Genomic DNA, 12441 nt, shown 5'->3' with positions numbered 1-12441 from the left:
TGAAATCATCTCAGCACTGGATTTTTGATTTGCTTCATGCAACATATCTGTCTCCTTCTTCACCCTTACAATCTAGGATGGGTCTGTGACATGTTTGGACATTGCTAGACATACTTGCACATTCCACACCTGATTGGCATGTTGAAGACCTTGTTATTTTAGGGAATTGTGTCACAGTAGGTAAGGTTCACTTGGTCAGGCATGTGAGTGTCAATGAGAGGTGTGTTTTTCGATCTGGTGTGCGATGGTATCATACAGACTATACTAGGTTACCTTGCTGACACATGTCAACCATTCCTACCTGAGCCATACACCCGTACATCAGTCTTCACATGTATATATGGATTAGCTGCAGGCATGTGTCAAGACAGCAGATTTGTGTGACAAGTGTGTTAGAATGTATATAGGGAGTGCAACAGACCCAGACATTCATTTGGTGGTAAATTCTCTAATTTTAGTGTTAAATCCTGGCTATGACCATATATATGGTGAGTGGCTCAGCACCCATTACTGCTTCACTTGTCTAGCAACCCTTAGCACACTCCACAGCCAACATGTGTGTGCTATATTTGAGGTACACCATGTGGCAGTGATAGGCCCAATGGCGGTGCCGGTTCGTAACGGCATTGATATACAGTGCAGGTTAGGCTCAAACTTTGGTTCCTAACCCTAAACAGTCAATGATGTTCCATTGATACCAATGGAGTCCCCCCTTGTCGCACGTGCTCAGTGCTGGCGTCGCAGCTACCCGCCTGACATGTGACACAATTTAGTTACTATTTTTCTAATGCACTATTTGGAAACCGCCCCTTCTGTATGTATGCCCACCTTGCATACATCTTGCCAGGAATGGGGATGATGTAGAGGAAGGGATAGGACTTTGCACAATGCCTAAATAACCCCACATATTTTTTGTGGTGCGTGGATCAAGGCCTTCGAGAGCCACATGCTGTGAGTTATGTGACACTGATGTGTGGCATGGAGGTGCTAGACCCTCTTACATCACAACCTATGTTCCAACCATCTTTATAACTGTTGTGTTTCTTTCCTGCTCTCTGAGGTATGAGCAACATTCCAATAGTGTATATAGTGCAGAATGAGTAGACAATGGATATTCTGGTGCAAAGTGATTTATTGATGATATTTACAAAGTGATATTAGTTGTTCAGTGTCTAGGTGTAGATGTTCTGTACAGTTTGTTGTCTCCTGCGAACTACAGCAGCAGAGTTGAGTAGTTCTCCCTCCACCTGTACTGCACCATTGTCATCCTCCTCCTCATTTGGAACACCTACCATTTCATCCCAGGGGACATTAGTCCATGTACATATGTGATTAAAAATAGCACATACAAGTATCATCGTGCATACCAGGGATGGTACATACAACAGGCTTCCTTCTGTCATAGCCAGGGAATCTTGACTTCAGGAGACCAAATGTCCTCTCCACCACAGTTCGTGTCCTTCTGTGCCCTTCATTGTATGCCTGCTCTTCCAGTGTTGTCGGGTTGACAAAAGGAGTCAACATCCATGGCTGAATGCCATAACCTTGGTCAGCTGTAAAGGAATGAGAGAACATGTGTCGGTAATTCATATTTGTGGTTTCGTAAGTTCCATGGAGGATGTTAGTTTTAGGTGGAGTGGTGACTCAGACTTGCTTCAAGTATTGTGTGTGTTCCTGTTTTGTGGAATGGTTGCATTGGTTTGTGTTGATGGACATTACTATCATGGTTTGTGGCTCAGGGACCTGGTGATTGTCAAAAAGGATCAAACAGACAGTTCAACTATGCCAAATATGTGTTGTGTTGTCCATATTTGAGGCTGTGTCCTATTGTTAGTGGGACCTATTGCCTCCTTGCACCACAATGGTGTCATTTGTGTTGACACCATATAGCCCTACAAAGCCAAACTCAGACCTCCATGTTACCATGTGACACTACACATTCAGTATGATACTTAGTGACCATTTGTGGCAGATTATGCCTGTGCCAGCCATCATGTGTACAAGGGTGTGATTCACACAATGGGAGAAGTAGCAAAATAGGTGAAGAGGAATCTCCAAGGTTCCTATACATGATTTATCACAGACACCTTCAACATATGCACAGTGTAGGCATTGGGAGAGGGAAGACCACATTTTTGCATGGTTCCCTGTGTGCAGTACATGAAAGGTCAAGTATGTTCTCAATACTTCGACAGAGCCCTACTATGGCATCCAATATCTTGACAGCATTGCACCTACTCAGCACCATGGTGGGCCGTTTCTTGTATATGGTGCACACATGGTGGCTTTAGGGATCGCTAAGGGGCACATGTGAAGTGACATTGGACTAGGTGCTGCACCACTTTTCATTAATCTGCCTCATGGTCTTTCATGGCTGGTGATTCTGTAGTCATGTGTGTGGCACAATGCAGCAGACAGGTGAAGGAGCACAAAACTGGTACGTTAGGTATGTGCAGGTGATACGTAGTTGGTAATGGCAACACTTAGTGGTATTTGATGTTGGTGCCGCCAGAGGCTTGAACACCATGACAAATGTGGGGCTGTGCCAATGTATGACTTTCTTTACATTTACATGGCCCATGTCATTCACATAGATGAGCTATTCATTGTTTGGTGTAATGTGTGTGGGATCTGTATTTAGTTGTCAATCAGTGGACACTTGTAGCGGTTTGGTTCTTCATGTGGTGTACCAGTCAGGTTGTGACTGTATTATGCATATGTAGGTGTATGTGTAAGTGATGTGCAATGAATGCAGTGTAGTGTGGCATGTGGCATCTGTACATCTGTGCTTTCTTGCCCATGTGTGTTTAGTGTGGTGCATGTCTTGTTTGTCCTACAAGGTTGGTGTGTTGTCTGTATAATGATTGGTATGGTGGCTTATCTACGAGTAGACCATTGCCATACTGCTCATCCTGGAGCTGCTTGTTGATGGTGGAATGCCAGAAATATGTAGGCATCATGGATGCTGCCGGGATATTTGTCTAGGATGTTTGTGAAGAGCCCGCAGTGGTTCACAATGGCCTGCACATTTATAGAAATGGGTGTGTTGGTGGTTCCTGTAGAGGTGTTCCATTGCTGCAGGTGGCACAGGTTGGACATGTGAGCAATCAATTGCACCCAGCACATGCGGGAACCCAACAATTAGGTCGAAACCTTGATTGGTTACCTGCTGCAGTTGCTGGGTGTTGGGGAAGCAGATGTGGTAGGGTATGAAGCAAATTATTTCATCCAGAACCTATGTAGGATGCCTGGAGAGAAACCACCCACTTGTTGTTGTCGGAAATGATCCTAATGCCAGCATATGGAAGACAGCCAGCCGTTTGGACATGGGTGGAATAATTGTTGGAGTTTCCACCCTTGTGGTGACGTCTGGCGCTATGTGGTGCAGGAGGCGTACAATGGACTACCGCTTTAGGTAGTAGGTTCCGATGACATCTTATTCCCTGTGCCCAAGGATGGTTGTGCGCTGTAGTAATATTCTCTCCCACCTTTGGCACTGCCATTGTGGCTGCTGTAGTGGGGGTTGGGGTTGCTGTAGTGGTGCTGGAGGGAACTGTTTTCATCACCGTTGTCTGCGGCGTGAGCCAAGCTGGAGCATTATCTGTTCCATGTTGTCCAAGAGGCTGCCAATGCTCCTTGTGGCTGTTTTCCTTAAGTAGTAGTGTGTGTGCCTCATTTTAACGCCTGGTCTAACCAGGCATTAAAATTTGACGCAAATCGAGCTTTGCGTAATTTTTTGGGACTGGTTCCTTTATGTGCGTCATTTTAGCATCGGGTGTAAATCTGGCACTGGAAGGCTAGCATCCTTTTTGGAAAGGAACGGCTAACTTGCATATCTTTGTCGCAAAACGACGCAAGGTAGGTTGGCGCTCCCGAAAAATTATGCGAACATAGATATTTTGTCGCCAGACAGGTCTAGCGATAAAATCTAAAAAACAGCGGTAGGTCAGTGCCACTTTTATGTAAAAAATAAAATGGCGCAAAGGCAGCACAATTTTTTTTACATAGTAAATATGGGCCTTTGTCCCTATCTAGCTTGGCATGGATAGCACTGTGCTGATCCTATGCCTAAAAACTTTGCTGGATGAACAGGCATTTGAGGTGAGCAAATCTGGAGTGTTGTTGGTGCTGCATAGTGCTCATTACTGTAGCTGCTTTCCACCTAAACTTGGAAAATACCCAGGGTTCTCTCTTCCTTTTTTTGCACATATATATATATATATATATATGTATATATATATATATATATATATATATACACATTTATATATATTCTTTGGAAATGATGAAAATATGTAAAATGTAGTTCTGCCATTTTTTTTGCATTATATCGGTTCAAAACTTACTGACAATGAAAAATGAAAAAATGAATTATAAGCTGTTATGACGAACGCAATTATTTGAATTGATAATGATGGGTATAAGGAATTTATTCAGAATGTAATGTAAAAAAGAAAAAAGACTACACTCAAGAAATGTTGTAGTCTCTCTTCTATTTTTATGTAACACATAACTATGACTGGTGAATATCTATGGTTTCATACGTTTAAAATGTAAGCCTAACTGTAACTTCCCTGTAACCTTTGATTTTTTTAGTATATTTCTATGGTTGTTTTAAAGTATAGTAATTTTCATTGCTATACATTAATTCAATCACTGCCATGGCGGTGGTTGGCCACAGTAAGTGGGTGTATGAGGGTGTCAGTGGGTCTGTGAGTGGGTGTCCGAGAGTCTGAATGGGTCTGTGAGTGGGTGCACAAGGGTCTGAGCGAGTCTGTGAGTGGGTGTGTGAGTGTCTGAGTGGGTCTTTGATTAGCTGCATAATGGTCTGAGTGGGTGTGTGGGAAAGAGATTGAAAGAGAAAGAGAGATAGAGAGAGTGAGAGGGAGAGAAACAGTTTTTAGGCATTGATGTATGCTATACTTTAAATGAGATATTTCTGCACAAATTGAAAGAAAAATGTATTTGCAAATTAAAAAGAGTAAGATCACCTCTCAGTATGAGCCTTAATCATTTGCAGTTGAAAAGAAATTAAAGAAGTGAAATGACTATGGATATACCTGGAGTCGAACCCTCAACTTTCATTGTGAAGGTCTGAGATCTTCACCATTACTCTATGTATTTCTTTCTTTCCATTTTCTCTTGCTCTTTATGGGCTATCTGGGACTGCGGGGGAAGCCTCAAGGCCCATCCCGTGGTCCCACCCTAACTTTTTTTTTTTTACCTTTATGGGCTCTCTGGGACCGAGGGGGGAGCCTCAAGGCTGTCCCTGCAGTCCCAGCTGAATCCCACTTCCAGCGGTAGCCGGCATTGCTCCAGCAAACAGGGAACACTGCTTTTAATAGCTGGAGCAATGTTTTCATCTGCCTTTCCTCCACGCATATTCGAATGCAGGAAACACAGATGAAAACTTAGCTTTCTGACAGCAGGACCTGTTTGACAACTCCCGCTGTCAGAAAGCGGAGTTATGTTTGCTTTTGCATGGTGGGAACTGTCAGCTCCCACCAAGCAAAAGCAAACAGCTATGTCCTTGAGCCAGCCCTAGGGGGTTGCGGACCCCAGGCCCATCAGTGGCTCATCCAGGGGGGCTGCATGCCCCCCTCCTATCAACAATGCCCCAGAGAGGTGGTGGTTCCTTGGGCTACAAGGGTTCCAAACAGAACCCTTATCTTTATTTTTATTATAGACCAGGGGAGGTGGTGGTCCCCAGGGCTGTGGGGGGGGGAGGGGGCGGTTGCCCCCGTGTTCTAATTGTTTGAAGCCCAGGGAGGTGGCCCCCCGCATACAACTGAAATATAGCCCTGGAGAGGTGGTGGCCCCTGTGGCTGCAGGAGGGCCGGGCAGCCCCTCCAGTGATGTTAAGTAAAGCCCTGGGAAGGTGGCAGTCCAGGGGGCTGTGGGGGAGACCGACGGGCCTCCTCAACACAAATAAAACATTGAGGCCCGGGAAGGTGGTGGTTCCCCCATTACAAATAAGCAAAGTCCCTGGGACTTGGCTCATCAGGGGGCTTAAAAAAGACAAAGCGCAGGAGCCCGTTCTTCATTTAAAAAAAAAGAATTCTGATGCAACTCCGGCCATAAATTTAAAACAAAATGGTTTTTAACCCATGGGGGATCCCTCTGGGACACCACCACCAGAGCTATAGGGTCAGGGTGTCTGTACCCTGGTCCTTTTTCTTTATTTTTAACTTTTTGTCTGGGACTCAGCTCAAGCCGAGTCCCAACATGGCTGATAACATTTCCTTGTTGAAGTGTTAACAGCCAATCAGATCTCAGCACGAGATTGGGAGGGGTCCTGAATCCTTTGTATCCCTATACATACAAATTTGACTACTGAACGGATTTTACCCCAAATAACAAAAAGGGCTTTTTCTTGACCAAGAGCTACCTCTCTGTCAAATTTGGTGTACTTCCGTTCAGTGGTTTCGGCATTATCGCTGTTCAAAATCCCAATGGAAAAATGAATGGGGAAAACACTTTTTGGGACCCCCTTTTTCTCGGCCCCCGCTTGACGGATCACCCCGAAACTTTCTAGACAGCAGCTGAAGTGACCACCGTTGTTTTTCGTAACATTTTGTGAAGATTCATCAAATGGTGCCAAAGTTATTAGCAAAACAAAAAATGTTTTTTCTATAGAGACTAGGCCCTAACAATAACTATCTAGTGGCAACCCCCACAAGGTAATATGTATATATATATATATATACATATATATATATATATATATATATGTATATATATATATATATAAATAAATATATATGTGTGTGTGTGTATATAATAATAATATATGTACAAATATACACATACACACACACATCTCTCTCTCTATATATATATATATTATATATATGTATATATATATATATATAAATATATACATATGTATATATATATATTTCCTATAGATAGATAGATTGATAGATATTTTTTTCATTAAAAAAAAGACATGTTAAAATGAACTTGAGGTTTAGTTTTTGTTACAAGACCTCAATGTATGTTACAACCTCACAAATTCACTGAAAACACCACTCTTAAAGTGCACTTATGGTTACAAAGCTTAAATCCACTGGAGATTCACCATTAATGTTTAGGTAGATTAACCATAACTCGCCCCACTGTCACACGCTTATGACCTTACAAATAGCTCATGACATTAAATGACAATTGATGGCATCACTGATGAAATTTACAATATGTATTTTTTTTGTTTTTTGTGTTTTTCAATATGACATTTTTGGGGTTCTTTAGTGAAGCTTTTTTCTGGTTCTTCAGATAAATATTTTTTAAGTATGCTTTCAAAACTCTAACTTTATTACAGAGGGTATGGGTCACACTACTAGTATTTGCCTTTTTCAGTCGTTCAATGGATGAAAATCGGCCATGCCAAAGGCTCACAAGGTGAGCACTATGCAGCTTTGGATCTAGTTGGCAACTATTCTACATCAGAGGTCTCCTGGTTTGCTGCACAAGACAGTTCCCATTCTAGTTACTTTATTTTTCCTTAATGTATTGTTTTTAAAGTTTTAGCCCTATCAGGCCGTTCTATTTTCATTCTATGCCTATCTTCAGACTCGCTTGTTTGTTTCATAGAATGTGTGGAGTTTTCAGTACATGCATAGATAGGCTACTGTCATGTCTCCTTACTGCTAAACTGATATAGTGGCATGTCCAGTTACTGGCCAAGATGCCATACACAGGCTTCTCCAATGAATAGCTTTTGAGCTACTGGTATCTCTCTAGGTACATGTAAGTAGCTCTCCAGTATGCAACCCAATAATATTAAAATAGGAGGTTTATCTTGGTTAAAATATTAAAAAGTTACCAACATTGAAAAGCGTGTTCTTGAGATGAAAGTGTGTGGACACTTAAACCAGTGTCTGGAGAAAAATGACTGCAGATGAACTTCCACCACAGGCATTACAACCATTGAGTTGGGTAAGGATACACAAATATTATTTCAGCGTCAATATACCCTTCACTATGTACATATGCTTTACAAATCCACGTTTTATTTAAAGCTAATTTTGAGTGATAACTCATGTGGTGTTGGGGATTCTTGTTACATTGGTGCCAGGCTATGACTAGTATATTACCCATTTAAAGACATGACACATTGATAGATGTTTTTACTTTACTGCTGGTAACTCTGTCCGGTGCATTCAGGTTATCAGTGCTGAAAGTCTTGAATGGTGTCGCCACCAATGTAATGTTGTCTGTGGTTACAATTAAACCTCCAATTATACTACTAGCTTTGGATGATTTTCACTGAAGATACATAGCCCTTAATACAGAAAAGGTTGGAGATCCCTGGTCTAAGATGACATGTTTTTATTGCTTTTAGTTATAGGTGCATATAATCAATATGTGAGTTGAGATGGCACACTTTGCACCATGATTGATTAGTCTTGTTGATACCTTAGTGTCTGCTATATTTATTTTCAAAACATAAGATAAATTGATGATAAAATACCACAGAAAACTGGGGTATCAAACCATAGTCTGAAAAGCCTTTCACGCTAGGACTATCATGCCAGAGACATCATGCTAGTTTGCACCATCAACCACCCTCGGTCAGAAACTACATCAGGGACAGTGAGAAGAGGTGGCATTCAGCCTGTTGCAGTGTATTTAAGAAACTTTTGTTTAAAAAAATGTGGAACATTTACTTTTTACAACCAATAATATGTTTCCTTTTTTTACTTTTAAGGAATTGCATAGGTTTGCGGTTCCTATCAGTGTGAGACTTTGGGCATAAGAACTGCATTACTAGGAATGAGTAAAAAGTATCACATATTATTTTGAAAGTTTCAGTTTGATAAGACAACTTATTATGAAATGCTGGTCAAAAGTAGCTGTAATGTTTTCATATTCAGCACTTTTTTACAATGAAAAAGTTCCACAGTACGAGTTTTGGGATCTCGCTTCTAGTAAAATTGCAGAGGAGGGACTTTGTTAGAAATGGGGTCTTAATGTTAGAAATGGGGGTCTTTGGTTGACAGTCAGGTTACCCCCTGTTCAAGCAAGGACCCTCACTCTAGTCAGGGTAAAAAAGAATCACCCTCAGCTAACCCCTGCTTACCCCCTCGGTAGCTTGGCAGAGCAGTAGGCTTAACTTCAGAGTGCTAGGTGTAAAGTATTTGTATTAACACACGCAGTAACTTAATGAAAACACTACAAAATGACACAACACATGTTTAGAAACATAGGAAATATTTATCTAAACAAAACAAGACCAAAACGACAAATATCCGACATACACAAGTCAAGTTATGAATTTTTAAAGATGAAACTCAAAAATAGCGCTTAGAAACACAAAATGCTTCGATGAGGTGTTAACACGGCATCGTGACGGAGTCGTTCCCAACAATCTGACACCAGCGGTGCCGGACAGGGTGTCGCATAGACCCCCAGGTACAGTACCTTTGGTGAAGAGTGAAAACAAGCCGATGCGCGAAGTCGGGGATCGCAGTGTCTGTGCGAAACGTTGAGTCTGTGCACTTCGAGTGGCGTCAGTCACGACGTGGTGTGGTGACTTCCACGGAGTCGCAGACTTTGGTGGGGCTGCAGCGATGTCAGGCCTGCGAAGGTCGTCGCGTTCCAGCGAAGATCACAGAGTCGGTAGCAGGCGGCATCACCGGATTCAGCGGCGGCGGCGGTCCGGAGTCGTCCGAAGTCGAATTCCTTGGATTTTCACCAGCATTTCCTTTCAAGGGCCCAGGGACTGGATAGGGCACCACTTGTCAGGGCGGGAGTCTCTCCAGAGACTCCAGAGTGCTGGCAGAGATAATTCTTTGCTGTCCCTGAGACTTCAAACAACAGGAGGCAAGCTTTAAATCAAGCCCTTTGAGATTTCTTCTCAAGATGGAAGGCACACAAAGTCCAGTCTTTGCCCTATTACTCTGGCAGAAGCAGCAACTGCAGGGAGCTCCACAAAGCACAGTCACAGGCAGGGCAGCTCTTCATCCTCACTCTTCTCCAGGCAGAGGCTCCTCTTGTTTCCAGAAGTGTTTTAAAGTCTGTGGTTTTGGGTGCCCTTCTTATTCCCAATTTCTCCTTTGAAATAGGCCTACTTCAAAGTAAAGTCTCTTTTGAAAGTGAAATCCTGCCTTGCCCAGGCCAGGCCCCAGACACTCACCAGGGGGTTGGAGACTGCACTGTGAGGACAGGCCCAGCCCTTTCTGGTGTAAGTGACCACTCCTCCCCTCCCTCCTAGCACAGATGGCTCATTAGGATGTGCAGGCTACACCCCAGCTCCGTTTGTGTCACTGTCTAGAGTGAGGTGCAACCCGCCCAACTGTTTTAAAGGTAGCCCCCATGTTAACCTATGAGAGGGACAGGCCTTGCAACAGTGAAAAAACAAAGCAATATTTCACTGTCAGGACATATAAAACACATTACTATATGTCCTAACTTAAACATACACTGCACCCTGCCCTTGGGGCTACCTGGGGCCTACCTTAGGGGGTCTGACATGCAAGACAAGTAAGGTTTAGGCCTGGCAAGTGGGTACACTTGCGAAGTCGAATTTACAGTTAAAACTGCACACACAGACACTGCACTGCAGTGGCAGGTCTGAGACATGATTACAGAGCTACTTGTGTGGGTTGCACAACCAGTGCTGGAGGCCCACTAGTAGCATTTGATTTACAGGCCCTGGCACCTCTAGTGCACTTTACTAGGACTTACTAGTAAATCAAATATGCAAATCATGGATAAACCACTTACGCACACATTTTGTAAAGGAGAACTTGCACTCCTTGAAAATAAAGAACTGGAAGGTGTTTCCACTGAGGTTTCTAGGACACCACCAGAATCCACTGCATGCAAATTTTCATCATTCCACCTGGTGAAAACATTTACATCAAAATCGATGACTTACACTTTGTCAGACACGAAGCTGAGTAGGGGCAACCAGTGATGCACAAGCATTTTAATGCTCAGCATGAAAACTAGTTAAGTGACGAGAAAATGAAACATAAGAGTGTCACAGAAAGTGTGAGTACATCTTCTTTAGCATTGCAATCCAACATGCCTGATGGAAAGAAGTTGCCTGAACATAGGGGGCAGGAATAGCAAGGACAAAATGATACCTGCTTCGGAATTGTGGGATCTCTTGCATCGCGCAATGTCAAAGAGTATGCAAAAATCAAGTGCTTCGGAATTCAACCTGGTCCTGCGGTCAACCCTGTGTGGGTGGCCTACCCTCATAGTGAACAGCCTTTGGCTGGATGTGAGTAGCAGTATTTGGCTTCAGGGACAGGCCGCTGGTACAACCCACTGTGGGAGGCTAAACCGCCAGGGGTGGCAAACTACCCTAGGCTCTGATTCATTTTTTTTCACGATTCATGAATCCCATTGTAGGATTCATGAGCCTTCGCCAGCTCATAAGTCCACTTTTTACCTCTCAAGGGATCCATGAAACTGGTTACAGATTTGTGGACTTTCAAAAGGGCAAGCGTAGTCTCATCAAGGTTTTGAGGGTTTTGGTACACGTCCAGGAAGACTGCACTTAGTTTGTGGCCCTTAGCAAGCATTACAGATCTTAAAGTGCTGGTGGACACAAATCAATCAAGTGGGTCCATGAACAGTGCGGCAAAATCAGATTGCTTTTATTATGTATTCATAGTAGGTGTCTCTTTTTCAGCCACCGCCCCCTGCAACTGCAAACTGTTCCTGTTCCACTTGCTCTACTTTTCATGCTTTATATAACTTATTGAACCTCCTTTTTATGTTACTGGTCTAACATGTCCATCCGCCATGTTAGACATACGCACACGCGTCATGATGCATTCGTGCACATCACAGTTTCTTTGATATGAGTTTACTTCAATGGAAAATCTTTTCCAGGAAATAATGCTGGCAAAGCAACAGGGCAGCATTTTAGTTCGAGACCTTTGACTTTGTCAATGCTTGTTTAACTTGCAATGTGAATGTGATGGAATCAAGAACATCTGTGATGTACCTGTGTCCCAGTGGGCCTTTTGATCACCTCGTTGAGCACCATATATTTCTACATTTCTGTCAGAAGGACTTCATGGCACAGACCGTAGAACTGACGCATTGTTATACGCATGAAAACATCATCTGTTTTACATTTTTCTCAAAGATAAACACATGTTTTTTTCTAACTGTTGCAGTGTGCATATTCCGTTTTAAACTGGCGTAAATGATTAGGTACATGGACAGAAGCATTGAAAATCCATTTTCTCAGTGCATTTTGGCCGGACATACAAGCGCGCAATGTTTGCTTTTCCGTTTACCTCTTAATTGGAGCAGCCAATTCTTTACAGATAATATAAAAAACATGGCATCGTTTGGTCTCGGCCTTATAAGTGGATATTTACGTGGGACGTAATTTTGCTGTGTAATACCTCAATTTGCAAGTCTGAAATGTCAGCTATTATCGAACATGAAACAAAACGCGAAACAATGTATTAC

The sequence above is a fragment of the Pleurodeles waltl genome, chromosome 5 (genome assembly GCF_031143425.1).
Source record: "Pleurodeles waltl isolate 20211129_DDA chromosome 5, aPleWal1.hap1.20221129, whole genome shotgun sequence".
Lineage (NCBI taxonomy): Eukaryota > Metazoa > Chordata > Amphibia > Caudata > Salamandridae > Pleurodeles > Pleurodeles waltl.
Note: the sequence above shows the minus strand (reverse complement) of the source record.